The following is a 21157-nucleotide window of genomic DNA, read 5'->3' as shown; positions in this document are numbered from 1 at the left end:
ATGCGTCCTTGTTCAAATGTTTTTATTTCCTGAACAAAGCCCCATTCATTCTTATTGAGATTTGTCTAAGTTAAAGTGATCTGAATAGAGATGCAGTCTGGAGTGGCCCGGTCTCTATGGAGCAGCACACTCCACCCCCTGGCCAAATATCTATATTGTCCACTTCTACAGACTGTGCTTTGTAATTATAATATAATTCATTATGTCTATGCTGCATGTGTCACAAAGGAGAAGTCCTCCCCAAAATCCTCCTGGGCTGTTCAGGCTGACCGAACACATTCTTGTTCCCATTTTAAACCCCGCGGCTTGGAAATACCCTCTCACACCCCCATAAACAATAGATTTTCCTATTTTGCTTAATTGAGATATCAGCCACACATCTGACAGCTCGTACTAGCCCCTTATCCAGACTCAGGGAAAGCTATATGGTGACAGAATATGTGCAAACAAAGAGACAAATTAGATTAAATAACAAAGAATGAATGTTATAATAAGTAATAATAATAGTTATAATTAATAAGATTAAACATAATGTGTCCTTGGTCTAAATATGCCTCATTAGACACTTTTCCAAATGAAGAAAAATCCCTATTTAATGCATCTTTTTAAACATTCATGTATTTATTGAGTTTTCCTTGTTTATAATAGAATGTGACAGCATAAGGAGAAAAAACACATGATATAATCCAAGTTGCAGCTGAGGCATCTGCCAACTTCTTTAAATGCCTCCATTAAGTGGAATTATCTTTTCCAGACACATTTTGTATGAATGCGTCCAAAAATCCTTATTCCATTTGGATTGCATGGGGTTTAATTTAATCCTTTTGCTTATTAAAAAAAATAAGATGCCGCATCTTTAACAATAGAGGGGCTAGTCTGCATCGAACACAATGGCTAAGGTTAAATTGAAGGTTGTGTGTACCCTTTGCTGTATTAGAAGAGCATTCATACTCAAATAAAAACAGACGTCACTGGTTCGTGTTGCATAGCTATGGGCAATTGTGCAAAACTGCAATGCACAGTTAGAGTTTCTGATGGTTCAAATTAACAATATTTCCCTGTTTTTATTTTGCTGTTTCTCCAATGTTGTAAGCAATAATTAAATCCTATCTGAGTCCTTCATGGCTCACAGAGTCATACTTCCTCAGGATCTATACTATTATTAAAAAAAAAACTATCTTTTTGAAAGCACTGTATTAGTTGTAATCTAATATCACAATCAATGTTTTGGGAAACTGAGATATTTTAAGTTAAAGCTGTTGGTGAACCATCACTGAAATATATTAAATGCACCCAAAGTTGTTAATTAACAAGAAAGTAGGATCACTTTTTGGACTGCTGCTTCATCGTAAACTTTAGTTTGAAGACAAAATATGAGTTTACTGTTGTATATGTGCTCTTATGACGGTAAACATGTCTTTAAAATTGGACAATACATGATATTGTTAGTTAAAAACAGATTCTATGTACAGTTGTTCTGTAAAAGTGTGTAAACAAAAACACAAACTGAAGCTCTTAAATTGTATTTAATCAACATTTATTTTATTGGTTTCCACTCTGTTCGTAGTACTGTAGAGGATATTAGTCAGTATTAATTATGGTTAACGATGACCGTGATAAATCATAAGCAATTAAAGTTTTAATCATGTGTTTGCCAGCATGCAAGGTAAAGTTGAGGACCACATTTTTTATATCCCTTTTTCAGTAACTTGAGAAAAAAGGCTTTAAAGAGTATTTTGTAAATAACATATACTAATAGGAATTGAAAACAAAATGATAAGTTCAGAAACATCAAATAGTCACCTGCAGTTACACTAAGTTGCAAACAAACTTATATAGTCTATATTTAAAACATGGTGAAGACTTTAAACAATTTCCCAAAATTGCTCAAGAAGCACAATCATTGTATCTTTATATCAATAATGTCAGTCATACAATCAGCAACTTTAAAATCATATAATGTATAATAAACTAATATATTGTGTATTTCAATAAAACGTGCCAAAAAACAGAACAAAGCCTATGACAAAGTTACGTCTTTCTATCATCTCTTATTTCTGTTATCACTAATACATTCAAAATCCAATATTTTCTAGTCACTGACAGTAGGTGACATTTATTGAGAAATCCAAACAATTAGTATTATAATAATAATATAATGTAAATATAATAATATCGTGTTTGTTGTGTTACACTTCACAACAAACATATTAGGTCCTACAACTCACTTCATCATTTCTTTGTTCTTCAATTTAAAAAAGAAAATTACTGTACACTCACTCACACGCACACACACACACACACACACACACACACACACACACACACACACACAGAGTTCTTACCAGACCAAATACGTTCCTACTTAGCCTAGTGAGGCTCTACTTTGGGATGCATTGTGTCCAACCCCCACACCGTGTCTGGAGAGAGTATGTGAGGGAGGGAAACAAATAATTTCATGGACTATATTCAGAGCATGTCTAAGAAGAGCACAACAGCTTGTCTTGGGAGTCAAGAACTTTGTACAATGTCTTGTGCAATGGGATGGCCAACACAAATGGGCTGGCGCACCTATCCAATTAACACACCGCCTGCCAATCCCTGTCAGGTCACACGCTGACTCCCAAGGCTTGCTCTACCTGTCTCTGCTGATCTCAACACGTGCCCGGCTCCAATATAGAATTAACGCCACTTTTCACCTGGTCAGGCTGACATGCCATAGATTAGACTGGTGCAGCATGAAGATATGCTGGGCACTCCAAATGAGGGCACCTGGGGTTAAGATTTCAAATGCAGTGGGGCTATTGTTTTGCCACTGCTTTAATATTAATTAAACTCTGAGGTGAAAATGTTCTTTACCAAACTAGTGCATAATTCCTCCACAAGTGAACACCTGATAAGAGATTTTATTTAATGAACACCTGGATGTTACAACTTATCACACCAGTTAAGACCTTAATAGAACCAATAGGCTACAGGGGCTAAGTGGTTTTTTGTGTGGTGTAATTTGAAGAGAAATGCAATTTTATTCATGACCATTTCTACCAAGATTTTTTCATAAATTATTTTGCTTCTGACCTGATCCCTAAATTAATAACAAAGCATATGATGAGCATTTCTTTGTCAAACATCTTCACAGCACATGGCAGCTAATTTGTGCATTTAAGTAATCAGTTAAGATGTGTTTTTGTTTTTTTCATAAATACTGGTAGTCAAGTTATAAAGAGTTCTAGATGGCTTGTTTAAGATAGTCAAAGAACTATGTAGAACTCTTACTGCATATCATACCAATACTGCCAATAGCAAACTTTTGCCACTTCAATTTCTTATAGAGTCATACATTTTTCTTTAATGAAGTATCTTTTTTTTTTTTGCTTTTTGTTCTCAAACAATTCCTGTAAAAATGTTCCTGGATCTCCGAAGACGTCTTGCTAATGAGTTATTTCCTTTGGTCATAGCTACCTGCTGAGTACATGAGAGCAGTGAGACTCAATCGTAAGGCTTAATGCAGAAAATAAAAAAAGCTAAAAGGGGCGAAGCGTGCATTATATGTAATGTATATATCCAATAGTAAGCTGATGTTAAAACTTAATGCCGTCAATGAAAAAACGTGAGAAAAACTATTATTATTTCAAGGTTTCTTACCTCATTTATTAGATGAGCAACAAAATGAGACAGAATCACTGGTTTTTGAAAGATGATTTTTGTTGCTATTTGATTGGCCAAATGTTTAAGTTTCAAGAGTCACCTGAATATTAGTTAGTACCCAATAAAATGTAATTAATTCAACCCGTGTCACTATTTACCCTCACGTAGGTGGGTGTGTTTGCTTTCACCTCTTAAAAGCATTTTAATGTGCTTTTGACTAGATAAAGAATAGTTTTCACCAATCAGAAGTGAGTATATCACCCTGAGCTGTGTGGGATGTTTAGGAGTCCAACAAAAAGTTTTTAATAGGATATGTAACTGTATCACAGACCATACTTGTAGTGTTTGTTGAAACACTTCACAGAAAGCAAAATTTGGCAAAATGCGCCCACGAATAAGTTGATGTTATACCTGCTGAGTCTATGAGAGCCAAGACTCAAAGGTTTAAAGCAGTGGGTCATCAAAACAGTAAGCTACAAGAGACTAAGTCTTACCGATACAAGCAACTCAACTGAAGATTAATTTTTAACTTATTGTAAAATCAGTTTGTTGTTTTATCCTTCACATAAAAGAAAAACACAGATAAACGTGCAACCATGTGTTAATGTCATCACAGATAACACATTTAAAAACCTGAAAAAAATGTCAAATACAGTAAGATTTACCTGGTGGTGAAAGGCTCCATTAACACCAGTTTGGCAAGGGCTTTAAATGTCTTTTTATTTGTAAAAACCCTCATACCAGCTTTAGGGTACCGTTAAATAGCAGAGGTCATAGCAACCAACTGATTAAAGTGTTATTAGTTTAACTACATTTCCCACTACCATTGCTGTTTTGTAAATCAAATGTCTTTACACTAGAACAGCCTTTTCATTTAAAAAAAAACAAACTAGTATGCAGTAGTGACCACAAGAGAAGATTTTCCCAAGGACTTTTAAATGTGACAGACATCGGACCTTTCTGTGATCTGACATAAACTGCTAAGGATTCACTAAGGACACCAACACTTCGCATAAATGTCTATGAAGCTTTGAAGACATCTCCATATGATTGTGAAGTCACGGTTCACTCCCTGTGCTGATGACTTTGAGGTTCCTTCTGCAGGGGAATATATAGACATAGACACGTACATATGTTATATATAAAAACAGGGGTTGGGGGGTTATTGTGTAATTATTGTGCAACCTCAAGAAGATGTGAATTCATCAACACATAACCAGGTTAAGTTCCTGACAAAAGTATAACCAGCTTGGTTTCTGCAACTTTCAACAAACAGTCTTATATTTCCACAGCTATGAATCTGATGAGGGAACATGTCTTTGCGATAGAGGCTCGTTTGGTAAGGGTGACTTCACAGATGGGGTTGAGATTGATGGGTAATAAACTCTACATGTGTTTCGCCTCTTGGTAAAACTCTTTATGGGCAGATGGAAAGAAGCAGCTGACGAAGCTTTGAATTAGATGCAGCACATGGATAATTACAGCTATCAAAAAACAGTGAAGAGGGCATGACTAGTAACTGATACCAGAACTATTAATCATACTTTCTTTGCTACCTGTTTGCTGGCGGTGGGTATCTTAGCAGAGGGTCATAGTGACGCGCATGCACCCATTGTACTCATAGCTACGTAACTTCAGAATAGGTGGAAGGGTTGTCAGGGTATCTCAACGGATGAGGATTCTTTCTGACCCATCATTACTTTGTTTTGCTTTCATATCACATTTTAGTATCGGCTCAACTCTCGCGAACCATGGCCTAAGTGATAACAAAAATACTAGGTACCAAGAAACAGTTACAAGCACTTTTTTTTTTTTTTTTTACCAAGTCAATTCAAAATGAAAGTTGAGTCAGTTGTCCTTGAGCTCCTTTGTGGATTCATAACCTCAGAAAAGTATTTTCACACTTAACACTTAATGGGCCAGAAACCATCAAATAAGTGGGGAGCAGTAAATGCCAGTTTTCATAGGGGTTATTATAATGAGATCAGATAATTACAATAAGAAACAAGAGCATCAGCAACACTGTCTATATAGACACAGTATATTTGAAAGAAATAATGTAGTTTGAGTATGGTCAGTTGTTGACAAGATGTTTTAAATACTTTTCTCTCTCAAATACAAACCTGTTTTTCTTCAAGTAATGGATCGTTCTCAAAGAAGTGATGATAAATTGAAAAGGACTGATGTAAAAGACTATATTTCATCATTTTTAACTCTTACGACTGAACCAAAATTCATTTTAAAACTCACAGGACTGAATGAAATCTATGATTTTGTTGGATGAATCAGGCGGATAACAGCAAAGCCAAACACAACCCACCACAACAAGTTGCAATTTTCATTTAAAAAATTAAATAAATAAAAAAGCTTACACAGTGTTTAGTATCAAAGAGGGTCCTGTGATCACTATATTTAAAGCAAGATGAATGAATTTTTGAAATGGATTTTATTTAGTAATCAACTGAATGGATATAAGTAAAGTGAATCAGGACTCTGGGGACGAATCTACTGCCAGATTCTACTGCCAGGACATTTTCTGTGGGGAAACTCACAACATGTTCGTTACAAAGATCGTTCTTACACAACCCACTCACCAGACAGACCGCTGGTTTTGGATGATTTCTCAAAACGAGATTATGTTCTGTGACAACATTTCTGAGCGCTCACCGCCAAAGCTTATCAAATGATTTTTCCTACAAAATCTGCTCAGGACACACTGTAGTCAGGTTTAGCAAACTAAAGCATGTAGGTTTTGATGGATAGTGGCCATGGTGTCATGAATCTTTATGGTGACATTTGAGCAACAAAAACCTATTGATTATTATCATTAAGAATTATTATCCATTATTGATGCATCCATTGGGATATAAATAGGATCTTGTCGCAGAGGGGGAAATTAATATACTGTGAAGCTGGATGCAACTTGTTCAAAGTTTAAAATAAGTCTCATGGAGTCCCTTTTCTCACTTGACTAGAGATATTGCGTTAAGAAACAGCTTATATGATATATATCAGCCTCAACTTGTTTTGAGGTTGACAGCGAATAAACAAGATATATTAATACTTATTTCATTTTAAAGCTTGTTAGTAGGAGGGCAGGAAAGAGAACTCCCCACAGAACCCCCTCCTCCTAAAAAAGCCTCAGGTGATCCTGTGTGCAAATAACAGTTGGTAAAATGTGATACATGACTCCCTGTATGCATGCGTAAAAAAATTCAATAATACTTTAACCATGGCTTTTCTCTCTGTCAACTTAAGCTTGGGAAATATCATTAGGCCTGGTTTGCTAGAGATAAATTTTGCTATCTTGGGATGTTACAAACCATTAACATCAGGCAAAGATGTATCACTTTCCAGGACTCAGTATCGTATGTGAAAGGCTAGACTCACCTCAGTGGATCCCAGTGGATATTAAGCTAACAGTTCTGGATTCCAGTGGGCATCTTAGCAAAGAGAACCTCTTTATTACACTGGAAGTCAATGGCACAAATATGATCTGGCTAATGTGAAGCTTTTTGAAGGACTCAACCCAGCAGCTTTGTAGGAAGGGGTGCATCTTGTCTACACTGCATGTAGTGTGCAGATTCTTTACACTGTATTGTGTGCACTGACGGGTTTGTGATTTGTTTGCACTTCATGGGTGTCTAATTGATTAAGATTAAAGGAGGAAGGTTTGTCTGGCTGTTCTTGGCTGATTTGTATTTGCTGAGCCCCTCCTTTTTTAAGTGCAAGAAGACCCTCAAACACCACACACCTAACATGAGCCAACACGGGCCACATGCTGCTCTGCATGCTGGTTCACATGCACCACATGACACAGCAGCTGAATAAAGCCATCACTTACTCACTGAACATCTGGGCTTTCTGGCATTGCTGTCTGTTCCAAGGAGCTTTCACATTTCTGTATACACTCAAAGAGTCATTCAAAATATATTCTGCTCAGACTGTATTTAGAACCTTGAATTATACATTTAAAGGCCATTTTAGTATCCAGGTACTATTTCATATCTATCTGTCCTTTATTTAAACATGAGTTTTTATACTGACGCCTGAAATACATATCTGTTATTTTAACATTAAAAGGTGAAAGTAATTGTATTCCTTGAAAATATTTACACACACAGTTCAGGCTTTGTGAAGCATTAATATTTGAATGGACAGGATCCCTGAAACTGTTTAATTAAACCTTATATTTGAAAGGTAGAAATAAAGTGGGTTGAATTACAAAGGAAAATATTATGTCAAAGTCATAGAAGTGGTTTTATTTTCCAATGCATGCTGAAGCTAAACTACAAAGTGCTAGAACAGAATCCCGTCCTCCTTCACTTGCTTTGATAGTGGACCACCTCGTTATAAATAATGTATTAAAGGATTTACAATGCAGAGAAAGAGAGCTGCTTTCAGAAACCGCCTGGAAAAAAACATGTTAACTCTTTGCAGTCCAGACCCAATCTGAGTTATAAAAGACTTCATATATTTTCTTTTGTATTGTCCAGGTTAAGAGAGTGTTTGGTTTCCTTTTTACAGTTTGTGGTAGCTTATTTTTCTGCCAAAAGGTGTCTGAGGCCTACTGGGACCACTTAAAAGTTTATGCAGAGCGCTAGCCAAGTTGGACAAAAAAGCCTTGAAGTATACACACACTGGCCCCTTTCTCAGAACCTCTCAGCTCTGGCTAGGGGGAGTGTTGTTGGTTTATGAGAGGGAAAATAGCTCCAGCCTTCTGCAAAAGTGAAATGGGATTAAGGCCTTTGTTCGGCCCACAATGGCGAGGGGAATTAGCAATAGTTGTAGGCACTTAGAAGAGCTCTCACACAGAAGCTTATCCCAGATTTTGCACAATAATCATTTGAATATCAACAGTGTTTTGCAACTACAGCGCTAATGTATAAACCTCTCTCTTTTAGATATTGAAATCCCCAAAAGGATTTTTTACCAATGGCCACATCACAAATATGCACCCTCTTAATGAAAAAAATCATTTTTTGGACCATCATAGCGTTTAATGTCACAGAAACCACATGGTATTAAAAAGTTGTGAGGATAAGTTAAAAGTTTTGGACAGAAGTTTTTAAGATCTAGAATTGATGGGATCCAGACTTCTATTAAGTTGTTGTTGAATTTAAAGAATAAAAAAAAAACAATCTTTAAAAGTCTTTTCTTTTAAAGACCAGATCTAACATTCAACCAAGTATGAGTACACACTGCAATGTTTTAGATTTACCTTAACCTTATTGACATATTTCATTTCTAATTCTCAGCAAAACGTTATTTAAGTCACATTACTCTGTAAAGGTTGTGATGCAATCTGTATTAGTTGGTTATATTGCTGACCTTTCATTCAAACAACAACAATATTCAGCTTCAGAGTAAGATGTAAAGTTTGAGCTATCAGTATCAAAAGATAAAGCTCCTGAATGCAACAGTGTGTACATTAAGGTTTTCAAACAAAAACTCTCTTTTTTCAGCTTAAATATGAGCTTCATATAAGATGTGTTTTTGTCATATTAGTCTAGGGACACAGATTCCTTTATACTGACCACAGCTTTAGACTTATCTTGGATCAGACGGATTCACTGACCAGCATAGAGTCTCACAGAGGAGGAGAATAAATCAGAGCTTCTGCCTGAGTTGAGTCTCACAAGACCGGCTTGAAGAAGTGTGATGGCCTCAGCATTTTTGCCCACACAGTGAAAACGTATTGTCCAAATCACAAAACATTGAGTGAGATCAGCAGACTTGTCAAGAGGCCCTGGCTTGAATATGAATGATGAGAGAAGAGCAGGGTGGTCCTGGTGCTGTTTGGTCTTAGGCAGGTGAAAATAAGCTCAACTGTCCCTGCCAGCTGCATCGCTAAATCACAAACAGGAGAGCAGAGAGTTTAACACATAAAAAAAAAGAAAGGTTGGCACTTTTATGTAAATGAAAACCAGTTACACAGAGAAATCATCTGCAGACATTGGTATCATTTTCCAAATGTATTTAATTTCTCCAACATGATTACAATGTTTTAAGCACTAACATATAATCATAACATCATCTTCCTCAAATCTGATACTTCAAGTAAACTACAAGTTCTGATATTGAAATGAAAAGGCTGAAGGTGGCGTTTCAAAGTGAAGCCATGCATGCATTTCTGTCAAAACCAAGAAATTAAGACATAACACCTCCCCTTCTTTCCTGTCCTTAACACATGCACGCACGCTCGTTCAATTCACTCGAGTGTCTGCATAGTTTTTGCATTCAACTGGATACAATGATGCACAAGATGAATAAAGTTATCTCTGAGGCTGAATGGGATGTTGCTAGTGGGAGGGAACAGGGAGGGTCCCTCTACGCCCGGGCTGAAAGGAGCTCGGCTTTGAGGGCCAGTGCAGCAAGGGTCAGGGCCCAGCTGCTTTCTAGGGGTGAAAGGGACACCGGCGGGCTGGACTGACTCAAGAAAACGAACAAAACCAATCGTGTCAAATAAAGACATCCCAGATTGGGTGACAGATCCCTTCCCCAAGTTCCTGAACGCACTTCACACAATCATACTTGCTCCAGTTTCCATCATGTGTCCCATTTCACTTTTTAGGAGTATAATATATACATCTTTAGACATCCTTTTGATTTGCAGTTATTTCTTTTGTTAACAGTTTTATATTTACGTTAAGTTTTCTCTCAATTCTTTGAGTTTTATGGTCTGAAATCAACATTTCTACACAGGTAGGATTGAACTTTTTATCACTTTAAGTTGCTACATTTTGAGGTTAAAGTGATACTGAAAAAAAGAAGTTAAAGTAATCTTTGCTCTGAAGTTAATGTTGTTGAATTAATGGCCTGTTAAACATAAAAATGTGATCATACCTTTATTTTTTTTATATTTTATTTTATGGATGTGATCTTTAACTATACCTTGGTCATTGTGTGTGATGTGTTAAAGCATGTCGGTAAAACTCGCCTGCACTGATTTCAAGGAGTTTATTTCTGTCCTTTACTTTCTTTGGAATTGCTTTGTTGGCAGTGCTCCTATTGGACTGTCATTTAGAAAATAAAAAAGATATTAGGTCCACCCTGTGGATTTTATAGGGTGCAGAAATTCACTAAGTTAGAATTTGCGGGGGGTTAGTGGGATAATAATCAGGCCACATTATAAAGAATTGATGGTTCATTTTCCCTGTCAGCAGTAGCAGAGCTTTGCCCAAAGATGTGCCGACCTGTGCAGATGGGGTTCAAAGCCAATTTCCATGTTAAAAACTCCACGCGGCTCAGAAATCCCTCTGACGGACTCTTGTTGATCAGAGTGTGTGACAAGCTTGTCTTTTAAAACAGGTCTGCTCACGTTAGCAGATGGAAGAGAACAAATGTACAACAAGCAGTCTGGCATGGATTGAGTGTAGTAATAGTGTTTTTTGTCATGCATACCCAGAGGCAATGACATAAAGACAAAAGATAGCTCTGAGTGTGCTGTCAGAATATAAAATATGGCCCATTATATGTGTCATACAGTAATTACACAAACAGTAATAAGTAGGGTTTTTTTAGCTGTACTCTGCCTTTCATCAAATGTATGTCAAGTGTCATTACAAAGCTTTAGTTCTTGCCAGAAAATCAGTTCGACCATTCATCATCAACATGCTTTAAAATTCATATTCCTTCAGGCTGCTGTATTTTTTTCCTACATGCTCACCCTGCTCAGTGACAGAAAATCTGTAAGAAGAATAAAGAGATCACTGGGATGGCAGGAATTTGTTTGATGACTTTTGAGATGGACCAATTTTTTTTTAAAAGAAGGAGAAAAATACATCTGCCAAGTATCATACTTAGCATCCTGAGGACTTCTGCATTTACGTCACTTTTTATCATGCTGCCTGAGTGGTGTGCAGGTTTTCTCCTTTCTTTATTGCACAAATGCACAGACTTCTTCTTGTAGTTTTCAGTGTGCAAGAAAGGACCAAAATTACTTTTAAGTTCTGCACATAATTATCCTTTCCCAGAGCCGGCTTTATTTTTTTTTTTGGTAAAGCCTATCTATCTTAATTGCAATCACATATTCTTCAAGAAGACAGGCAACTGGAGAACAGTCTCATTTTCCCCACTTTGTTCTTTGTTCGCTGTTATCACATGCCTCTGTGTAATGCTGTCTGTGCTATAAGCTGTTAGCCTGCTGCACTGTGCTGGATATGTTATATCCATTGAGATGCCTGCTGGCTGCGGAGTATTAAGTATGGTGAAAACACAATCTTGGTGGGGTTCGTGCGACTAACAATAGATAGAAGCATGATGACTTATTAAACACAGCCAACCGGCAGCATGGCTTTTCTCATTACCTTTTTCTTTTTTTTTCTTTTTTTTTCAATTTCCAGCATAGAAAGCGTATGGGCCTGGTGACAAAACTCTTGCCATGTAATTCTCTCTCAGGCTGCTTTCATCAGCCCATTTGGTGAAGAAATATGAAGCTGATTTTATCGTTCTCTATAAATTCACAAAAGGCCCTCAAGTTGCCCCCATGGAAGACATACCTCATCTCAGTGATGTGCCACCACTATTGCTGATCCCGAGCGTGTGATAACAGTCCCTCTCCTCTTTAATGATTTGACAGGCATCACACATGAGCCCTATAGACACAGCAGTTTTTAATACACCTTTCTTTGCTTGTTTACACCAACCATCTCACATGAAATAACATATCTAACATCTCTTTCTCCCCCACAATAAATGATATATATTAAAGATCTACAAAAGCTTCGTTTTTTTCTTCAATTTTGCTAAACCCATCAAAAAAGGAATCAAAATAGTCATTTTTTTCTTATTCCTTTGCTTGGAAAACTTTTATTGCAGTAGTAAAAAAAAATGTAATCTTTGTCATTTATTTTTAATTCATCACCCCCCCCCCCCCCCCCCCAAACACACACACACACACTTTAACTCTTATCCAGAGTAATCCAACAGCTTTTGTTCCTTCAGAGATGGTTTCATTAATACACAAATAAAAAAAATAACAATTCACGGCCAATCAAGTCGGTTGTAAATAACAAAATGACACATAACAAACTCTACAAATTAGTTATTGGAGGACCAGAGGAAAACAAGCACTAATAAGACAGTTACTGTCATATATCATTAGATTAAGTGTGTTTGGATGTGCTGCTGTTTTATTCTCTTTCCTCTTATCTAAGTCTCTCATGTGCATTCTGGCACATCTGCAGAGTGTTGGCATACAGCAGGGATTGTTGCCTTTGAAATGTTTCACTATGGTGTCACTTAAAAAAACTTTCATCATGCATGGGTACCTAATCAATTGAAATTCAGCTGCCTTCGCCCCAAGCTCTGCTGTAACTTAGACCAGCTTTCATCAGCTGTGCCTTTTAAAAGTAGAAAACCTGCTCTAATGAAAATGGTGAGTTTGAAATGGATATCCAGCCTCTCTGCTTTGCTGCATTTAAAAACAAGCGTGTAAACAAAAGTTTCATTTTTTATTTACATCATTTACATAATGAGATCTGTAAGGCCTTGCATCATGGTTAGAATTATATGTTTGTTTGTTTTATCATATTTCTGTATATAAACCTCACCTGCCTCATATGCCACTATGCAGCAGTTTACAGTCTGCTTTTGATCAGGAATATTCCTCCTCAGTCCTAATTAGATTTCTTCATTATATTGTTTGATAATACCTCAAGGTATGGTCTCTTCTATCTAATATTTCTGCAAATAGTCCCCCCTGTTAACTCTTCATGGGCCGACATTACATAATTATTTCATATTTGCTATCTTCACCTCCATAGGGAAAATATTATCTGCAATAATCATTGTCATCATCGTGATTCTCTTCTCGCTCTGTTGCCTCCAAATATGTAATTTAGTTGTAAAGCAGCTTCATTTATTTTGCCTATTCATTTTTCTTACTATCATATATCTAAATACAAATCTTCATTTTATAACTGACAGCTTATTACCTCTGAGCACATGCTGATAAATTTAATTCCAATGAGTTAGCTTCCATTTTCGGATCCCATTATCCACTAATGTGGCAGCAGCGCCAGGAGGAGGAAATTTACAGCACCACAATTATATGTCTCTACCTATAAATATAAATTATTATTTATTAGTATTATAACTATTGTTACTTATATTTTTATATAAGTATTGTTAATATTGCAACAGAAGAAATATATTTATTATTTTAGTTTACAAAAAGGAATATTAGATTTTTAGAGCATTAATAAGAACAGAGTGTACAGGTTTCAAACCCAAAAAGCTTCATTTTTTTATTTAGATTGTTTGTAGAATCAAATCACAGCAGTGCATTAAAACAGAAGCAGAACTGTTTGTGTGCTAAGTGTAAATGAGACTTTTAGCTATGAGAGTGTTTTCTGGTTTGTAATTCACTTCATTCACAAACATGCCTCCTTTTCTAAACACACACACCTCACGAGAGCAGCTTTCAGCCACAGTTTGGGTCTTTTTTTTGGTGAAGTAAAGAAGTAAGTAAACAATTATTATTAGCTTTGATGTTGGCCTGAATAGCACTCAATTAACAATGTGACTAATGAGCCCATTAAGGATGAAAGTGTTCTCAACAGGTATGAGAGGATGCTGCTGTTTTTGGACTCCAAGTTCTCAGCATTGAATGCAGCATGAATAACCGTGCTCTTTCTCAATCGCTTCAAAGGCCAAACCTTTACAGCCCGAGAGCAGAGTTAAATAAAGGTTCTCTTCCAACTGAAAAAAAAGAAACAGATATTTGAGCATGAAAATATTCAGAACAACAACAAAAATCCCGGAAAGTAGCAAAACATTAAAGCCATGTAAATATTTTGAATAAATACATTTTTCACATTTGTTTTTTTTTTTAAAGCTTGAAAATTAAATCTGCTGAATTCTTCATACAACACTAAAAAGCCCAAAGTCTATTTGTGTATTTTCTCAATTCTAATAAATTTAGCTTTAATTACATTTTTAGTTTGAGTAAATATGAGCTTGGCTCAGTCTAATAGTAATTACCGAGCAGAACAAATACGGCTTGTATGCTGCAGAGAAAGAAAAGTGAAAGAAAGACTGGAGCTTTCTGCTACGTTTCCTCTGAAGGACTTCCCACTGAAAGACTCGGTGTGGATTATTTCCACATAATGTCCTCTGGATTCCAAACATTCTTGTTTACTAGGAAAAACATTTTTTTAATATTCTCTGTCTTCTTTGTTTTATGTGCACAAAACTATTTTTGAATCTATTGATGAAAATTAAACAAAGCAAAAAGATGTGTTAAACATGTTATGAATTCTTATTTTGCTTCCTAAACAGTAAAAACGTGACCCCAAAAAATTATCTTTACTGCTGTGACAACTCTGACGTGTGTGATGAGGCACATCTTTTAGTCTTTTTATTCTCTACCTTAATGCAATAAATCAATTCCTTTATGTCAAGTTAATTTTAAAATAAGATTTTTAATGTGGAGCGTCAAATAAATTCCTTAAAAGAAAAAAAGATATTTTAAAAAAAGAAGCGAAAAATGAAGTTTCAAAACAGTGTGCAACAAAAATCTCAATAAGTAAATAAAAGATAGTACATTGTGTTGAATGCATTTATCTGTTTGTAAAAACCTGCTTGTCTGCAGAAGTTTCCAATGTTATCAGTAGTTTCAGCTCAAGAATAGCTTGAGGTGTTTTGAGTGTAAATCCGTCTAAAGCTGCCAGCACTGACATACACAGCATATGCTAAATACAGATAAGAGTATTTTTAATAGATCTGCAAAAAGTCTCCCCACATAGCTCAATGGATGTGCTTTGAATGTAGTTGATAAGTTGGCTTAAGCTGAATGCTGTATCCCACTGCAACATTGTGCTGCTGGGTGAGCCCATCACAAACTAGCCTTCCAATAAAGACCACTTCCAGGGGAGGGATTATAGAAAAGCCTTCGAGATCAGCTTCATGTCTTACTAGACTTTATGATTATAAATAGTGCTATGTTACAGGAAAAAAACTAGGCATTTTCCAAGGATCATATGGAAAAAAATATATCTGTAAGCCATTTATTTACCTACAATGTCAAATTGAAAAGAAGAAGCGAAGCGAGGGACAATTGGATGTTCTTTGCTTGAAAAATCTTTTTTTTACTCTCTTGGATGAAAAATTCTCCTCGTTTTGGGTTAGAGTATTTGTGTCTTATTTAAAATGTATTTATAAAAGATAAAATCAACATTTTTAAAATATTTTTTTTATAATTTGAAAAATGAGGCATGAAACTTTGCAAAACAATCCAGCAGAATAAAAGTTCCATATAGTCCCCATTGTTCTCACAAAAGTGATTCCGTGCTCTGACTCCAGTGTATTATTTAATGTCTGTGCTCCCAGTGCTCCGTGAACTCGGGTCGTGAACTTTGCCTCTTATTATTTTAAACATGAGAAGTAAATTCTGCGGCTTCTAGTTGAATTTCTGACCGACAACAACAAATTCAGAATGTAACTTAAAATGATCAGTGTTAACAATGTAACCATCAGATAGAAATAAAAGTTTCAGAATGCTAAAAGATGGATACCAGGGAAGCAGGATAGAAAAAGGATGGATTGAGTGTTGCGTGTCTTTGTCTCTCTTTAGCTCTCCTCAGGTCATCTGATGGAGAAATGAGAGGGGCAGATAAGCCTCTTTTATGCTTCCAAGCCACTTAAAGAGCTGAAGCACCAGCTTCTGTTGCTACACTGAAGGAAGAAAACAAGTCATTTGTGTACAAAATGGCTTCTCTCTGAAATATTCTCTAGAATGCAGAATATCCTATAAACTGAGACTTTTTGAAACTTTATCAGTTTACATCTCCTTTAGATAGTGAGGTTCACTTTCACTGCAGTTCGACAACTTCAAATGATCAGAAATTCACAGTTACATTTTTCTTCATTCATTTTCTTTTACGTATAGAGTCTTATTCACATGGTGGCATATTATTTATAAGAACGAATCCCGTGTAAATGTGTGTACATGCACATTTTTTCTTGGCTCGACTTTGGTGTGCAGCAAAAGAGAAAAAATAGCGTCTCAGATAGTATTTTCTTCAGTAATATGGAAATGTCCCGAGTTCTTGCTATATGTCACAGGGGCATCTCTTCTCTGCCTCCTTAATAAGGCGCTTCTGCAGGCCTCTACAGTAATATATTTCCCCAATAAAGCAATTCCAAAGGCAGCCTGGCCTTTTGACCAGCACTGAGAGCAAGGAAAGCAGTGGGCCGCCTCTGCTAACTAGGCTTACTCTCTAATATTAGATACCTGTCCCCTTGCCTTTCACAGGGGGGCTTAGCAGTTGATATTTTCATTTGGTCCTGCCAAGATGCGACACCCCCGCTTTAATCTTGTGTTTGACGTTAAGCGCTCTGTTCATGAAAAGTCTGGGTGAACTCCAACCTTAGGGTGGTGCTGTCATACAAAAATGATGTGGTGGGGGAGTGAAGCTGGCTGCTCTATCCTTGACCTCTCCCATTGGCCTGCCAAAGTCTTTCCCCTGCCCTTCTTAATCAGGTGGGACCCTTCACTTTTAGCGTCAAGATGGGAGATTCTCTGCATCCAGCTGCATCTTTTATTCACACTGGCACAGATGTCCACAGATAAAGATGCAGCGAAGACATTTTATGATGTCGGAGAAGCAGCTGGGCTCATTCATGGCAAGAAAAAAGAAAATAATTATTTTCTTTGGTGTAAATCTTTTTATTTTTATTCATTTATTTTTTTTAACTAGTCACAGAGATTCAATTTAAATAAATACTTTTGGAAGAATGTGTCCATTTGAAATTTCCTATGATAAACAATTAATTTAGTACCCACTTAAGAAATCCAAATGTTATTGTGTTTTAAAACTATTATCATGTATGATTAATGATCTTAATTAAAACTGAGTTCACACTTTATTTGGTGCAAATTCTTTTTTATATCTTATCAGAGCTGGACAAAGGAGCGCACATCTACAGGCACTACACATGTTTGAAACTATCAGAAGAAAGACACGAGCGTTGAAGGAGTAGACTAATACATTTCTTATGACTGGTAACTAGCCCTTCATTCAGCTGCAGGTATTGTCATCTGCTTCCATGTTAGCATTTATCGTGATGTTGAGGACAAACAAGCCACTTCTGGGCAATCATTAAGATGCGTTTCTACCCTGATTGATGTGTGGAATCAATTGCTCCCCATAGCATCCATGTCAGTCTATTACCACAGAGCCTGGTAATGATAGGCTGTTCTCCGTAAGATTATAGAGCTCCGGCACAAAGCAACAAAGACTTGCTTCCCTGAGTCTGACCTAGTCTGCTATAATTGAGACTGTAGCTTCATTTTTACTCTTCAGGTAAACAGGAAAACTGTGTTGATAGAAAAATTACTTTATCATACTTAAAATTGTATTTTCTTGTGCTGTAATGTGATGAATTATGAATATGTTTGAATTGTGGAGAATAAATTTATTTTTCATGTACTTGTCTAAAACGTAATCAGCACAAGATCCTCTCTACTGAAACTTTTTCAAATGCATTTTTTTTTTTCAAATATCTGCCTGAAGTCAGACAAATAAGTCAGCAGTTGGCATTAGAATCAAATCATATCCCTGATCTTCATAAAAATCAAGAGTCCACACTTTGCAATGCAAACATATTTAAAATGATCAAAACAACAGGTGTTTTCTCTTTCAAATGCCCCTCTGTGTAACTGTCCTTTTTTTGTCATTTGAACACCACACCACAGCTCTCTTACTGCCAAGCTGACTACAGTCCAAGCCAGTTACTGCCAGCAGAACTGCAACTCATTTAGTTAGTGGCCCAGAGATGCAGCATACTGCCCTGATCTTGATTACACATAATCAAAGATGAATTTTCAACAATTACATTTCATATATCATCATGCCTGTGTTTTTCTGAGATGTGTCTTTTTAATGTTAATGTTATCGATGTAATTGTTACTTTGTTGTTTTTATCTTTGCTTTGTAAGGTGACCTTGAGAGTTTTGGAAGACGCCTTTAAATATAATGCAACATTATTATTATTATTATTACATCTAAATAAAAAGACGTTAGTATACCACAATTTACATTTTTCATCAGGTTGCCCTCAATCAATGGTGTAAAATTACAGTATGTGCTGCATTTAATTTCCGACAGTAAATGTGATTATCAGGTCACGTCTGCCCTAAATCATATCATACTGTAGAGCCAGTTGGAAAAGGATGACATGGGAACTTCATCCAAGACAAAAGGCACAAGCTAATGAGACTGGTTAGTGATTCAAATTTATGGAAATGTTATTAATTACACACCTATCTTTCATCTGTACCATTTGGTGGTCGATTAATTAAAAGCAACAATGACAGCCCCAGCATTGTAAAAAAGAAAACAACATGAAAGAATGAAGAGCAGTCAGGAGAAAGTCTGAGTATGGTGAACTAGGCCTGGCTGTGGGCAACAGGGCCTCATTAAAGTCACACTGTGTTGATCAGCAATTAACCTGCTTTGTTGTGCTTCTGATTTTAACACCACTCTGCCTCTGCTCTTCACTCACGAAGGTTTGCGCATCATGTGTAGCTCGAGGTGACCAGGGCAGATCATAAGAGCTGCCTGGTGTCATGGAGCAGCAACTTCTGTCGATTCGTCGATTGGAAAATACAATTGACCCTGTGGAGTCTGACTAAAACATGTTCCATCTTATTCCTGTTGATAATTTTAAGCTCAAAGAAGACGTAAAAAAAAAAAAAAATTCCCATTTCCTGTGTTTTATTCTTCACGAATGAGAGATCAATTGTTACAACATTTAATGTGTCACTTTACAAATAGTGAAAGGCAACAAAATGTATAGATGGTACACTCAAACATTCAATTTACCTTTGATTTGAATTTAGAGTCTGGGAGACAACTTTCAGCATGTATTTCAAACTTAAAATCCTGAACATCTTGCAAACCTTTAATGTACTGAATGTAATGTAGAACACTGTGTTATCTGTATATTCTTTACTTTTGCTACAACTGAGTGTGTAGACGTTAGGACCATCAACCATTGTGCTTTGTTGTTTCTAAATGCAAACTTGCATTTCAACCCTTTTATTAGATGTTTTTTTTTGTGTGAACATTTGTGGAAAACTCAAAAACATGTTGATGACAAACTTTTTTTTAACCAATCACATAAAGTTCAGCAAGAGTTTGACAATTATTTAATCAATCCCTGACTGGTTGTTTAATTGACTCAGACTCTGAAGTGAAGATTAGCACTCAAAACAAAGCAAAATCTGCCCGCTGACAGTGACCCTCAGGAGACCCTGGGCTGTATGGACAACAATTGAATGGTCGGTCTTAACTTTTATTATGAGCAGTGGAGGTCATATTTAAAATGAGAGATTAGCCACTCATCACAATATTGGTGGATTATCAACTACCTGCAATGAAAGCAACCCCTGGCTCTGGGTCGATAAGAGTTTGACTGCATTTCGAATTAATTTTCCCCAGCTTAGAGAGCCGCACTCCTATCTTGTTATTGATCACAGCGTTAATCCATAACCAGGCTCATCCTCTCCCTGCGGAGAGAGCAGGAAAATATAAAACCAACACAGTGGAGGACTCTTGACTCCATCTAAAAACTGGAACAGACTTAAAAGTGATTAGAGTTCATTATTTCAATATGTTCTCAGACTATTGTTTTACATGGCAGTCCATTTTCTATTGATCTGTACACGTTTATTGTTCTTTTTCCAATTTTATACCAACATTTCTTCTGCTGTGAATTCCTTTGGTCAAGGTTGTGTTTATACATGACGATTGATTGATTTCCCCGACAGCAGGGACACTTCACACCTCAGCTGCTCTCTCTGTTTGTCTTTTCCAACAGAGGGACCTCCACTGTGGATGAAATTTAGCCTCCACCTCTGACCTTTGGGTTCAGCATTTGTCTCCAGTCCAGTGACCACAAACAACTCCTGGATTGCTGTAAATGTCAGTGCAGCGGCGTCTCCACCCTCTCCCCTGTGAACCATAGGGCTGCACTCAACCTGCACTAATAGGACACTTTCATGAGAGCTCTATTATCGGTTCTGCTGTATTTGATATCTCATGTTTCCTCCTTACGATGACTTTGTTAATTGACTAGCTTCCATCAAGCAAACAGCAATGAGACTTTGTCGTCTAAAGTTCTTCAACTTTCTTTAATCAACTTTCCAACTTTTATTGTGGTGGGACATTTCTTCTGGAACTTATTACAAACCTACAATTTAAATAGTTTAAAATAGAGATTTGAAATGCAGAGTTTTTAACACTGCAGGACGGTCTGCAAAAAGTGACCCATTCAGCAGACAAAGCAGCTGGTCCCATTCATCATAAGGCCCAGTTATAATAGAATGTAATTCATGTTCTTCAGACATCGGTTGTAATGCATCCCATTTTGAAGCACTTTGGCTCGCCCTTCCCCCCTCCCATAAACACACACGCTCCTTTTCTCTCCTCCCCGGGCCTCCCGAGGTTGGTGTCTCTGCGTTAGGACTCTATTGTTGCCTACTGCTGGATAATGCCCTTAT

The sequence above is a fragment of the Symphodus melops genome (assembly GCF_947650265.1).
Source record: "Symphodus melops genome assembly, chromosome: 6".
Taxonomy (NCBI): Eukaryota; Metazoa; Chordata; class Actinopteri; order Labriformes; family Labridae; genus Symphodus; species Symphodus melops.
The sequence above is the reverse complement of the archived record's forward strand: the minus strand, read 5'-3'. Positions refer to the sequence as shown.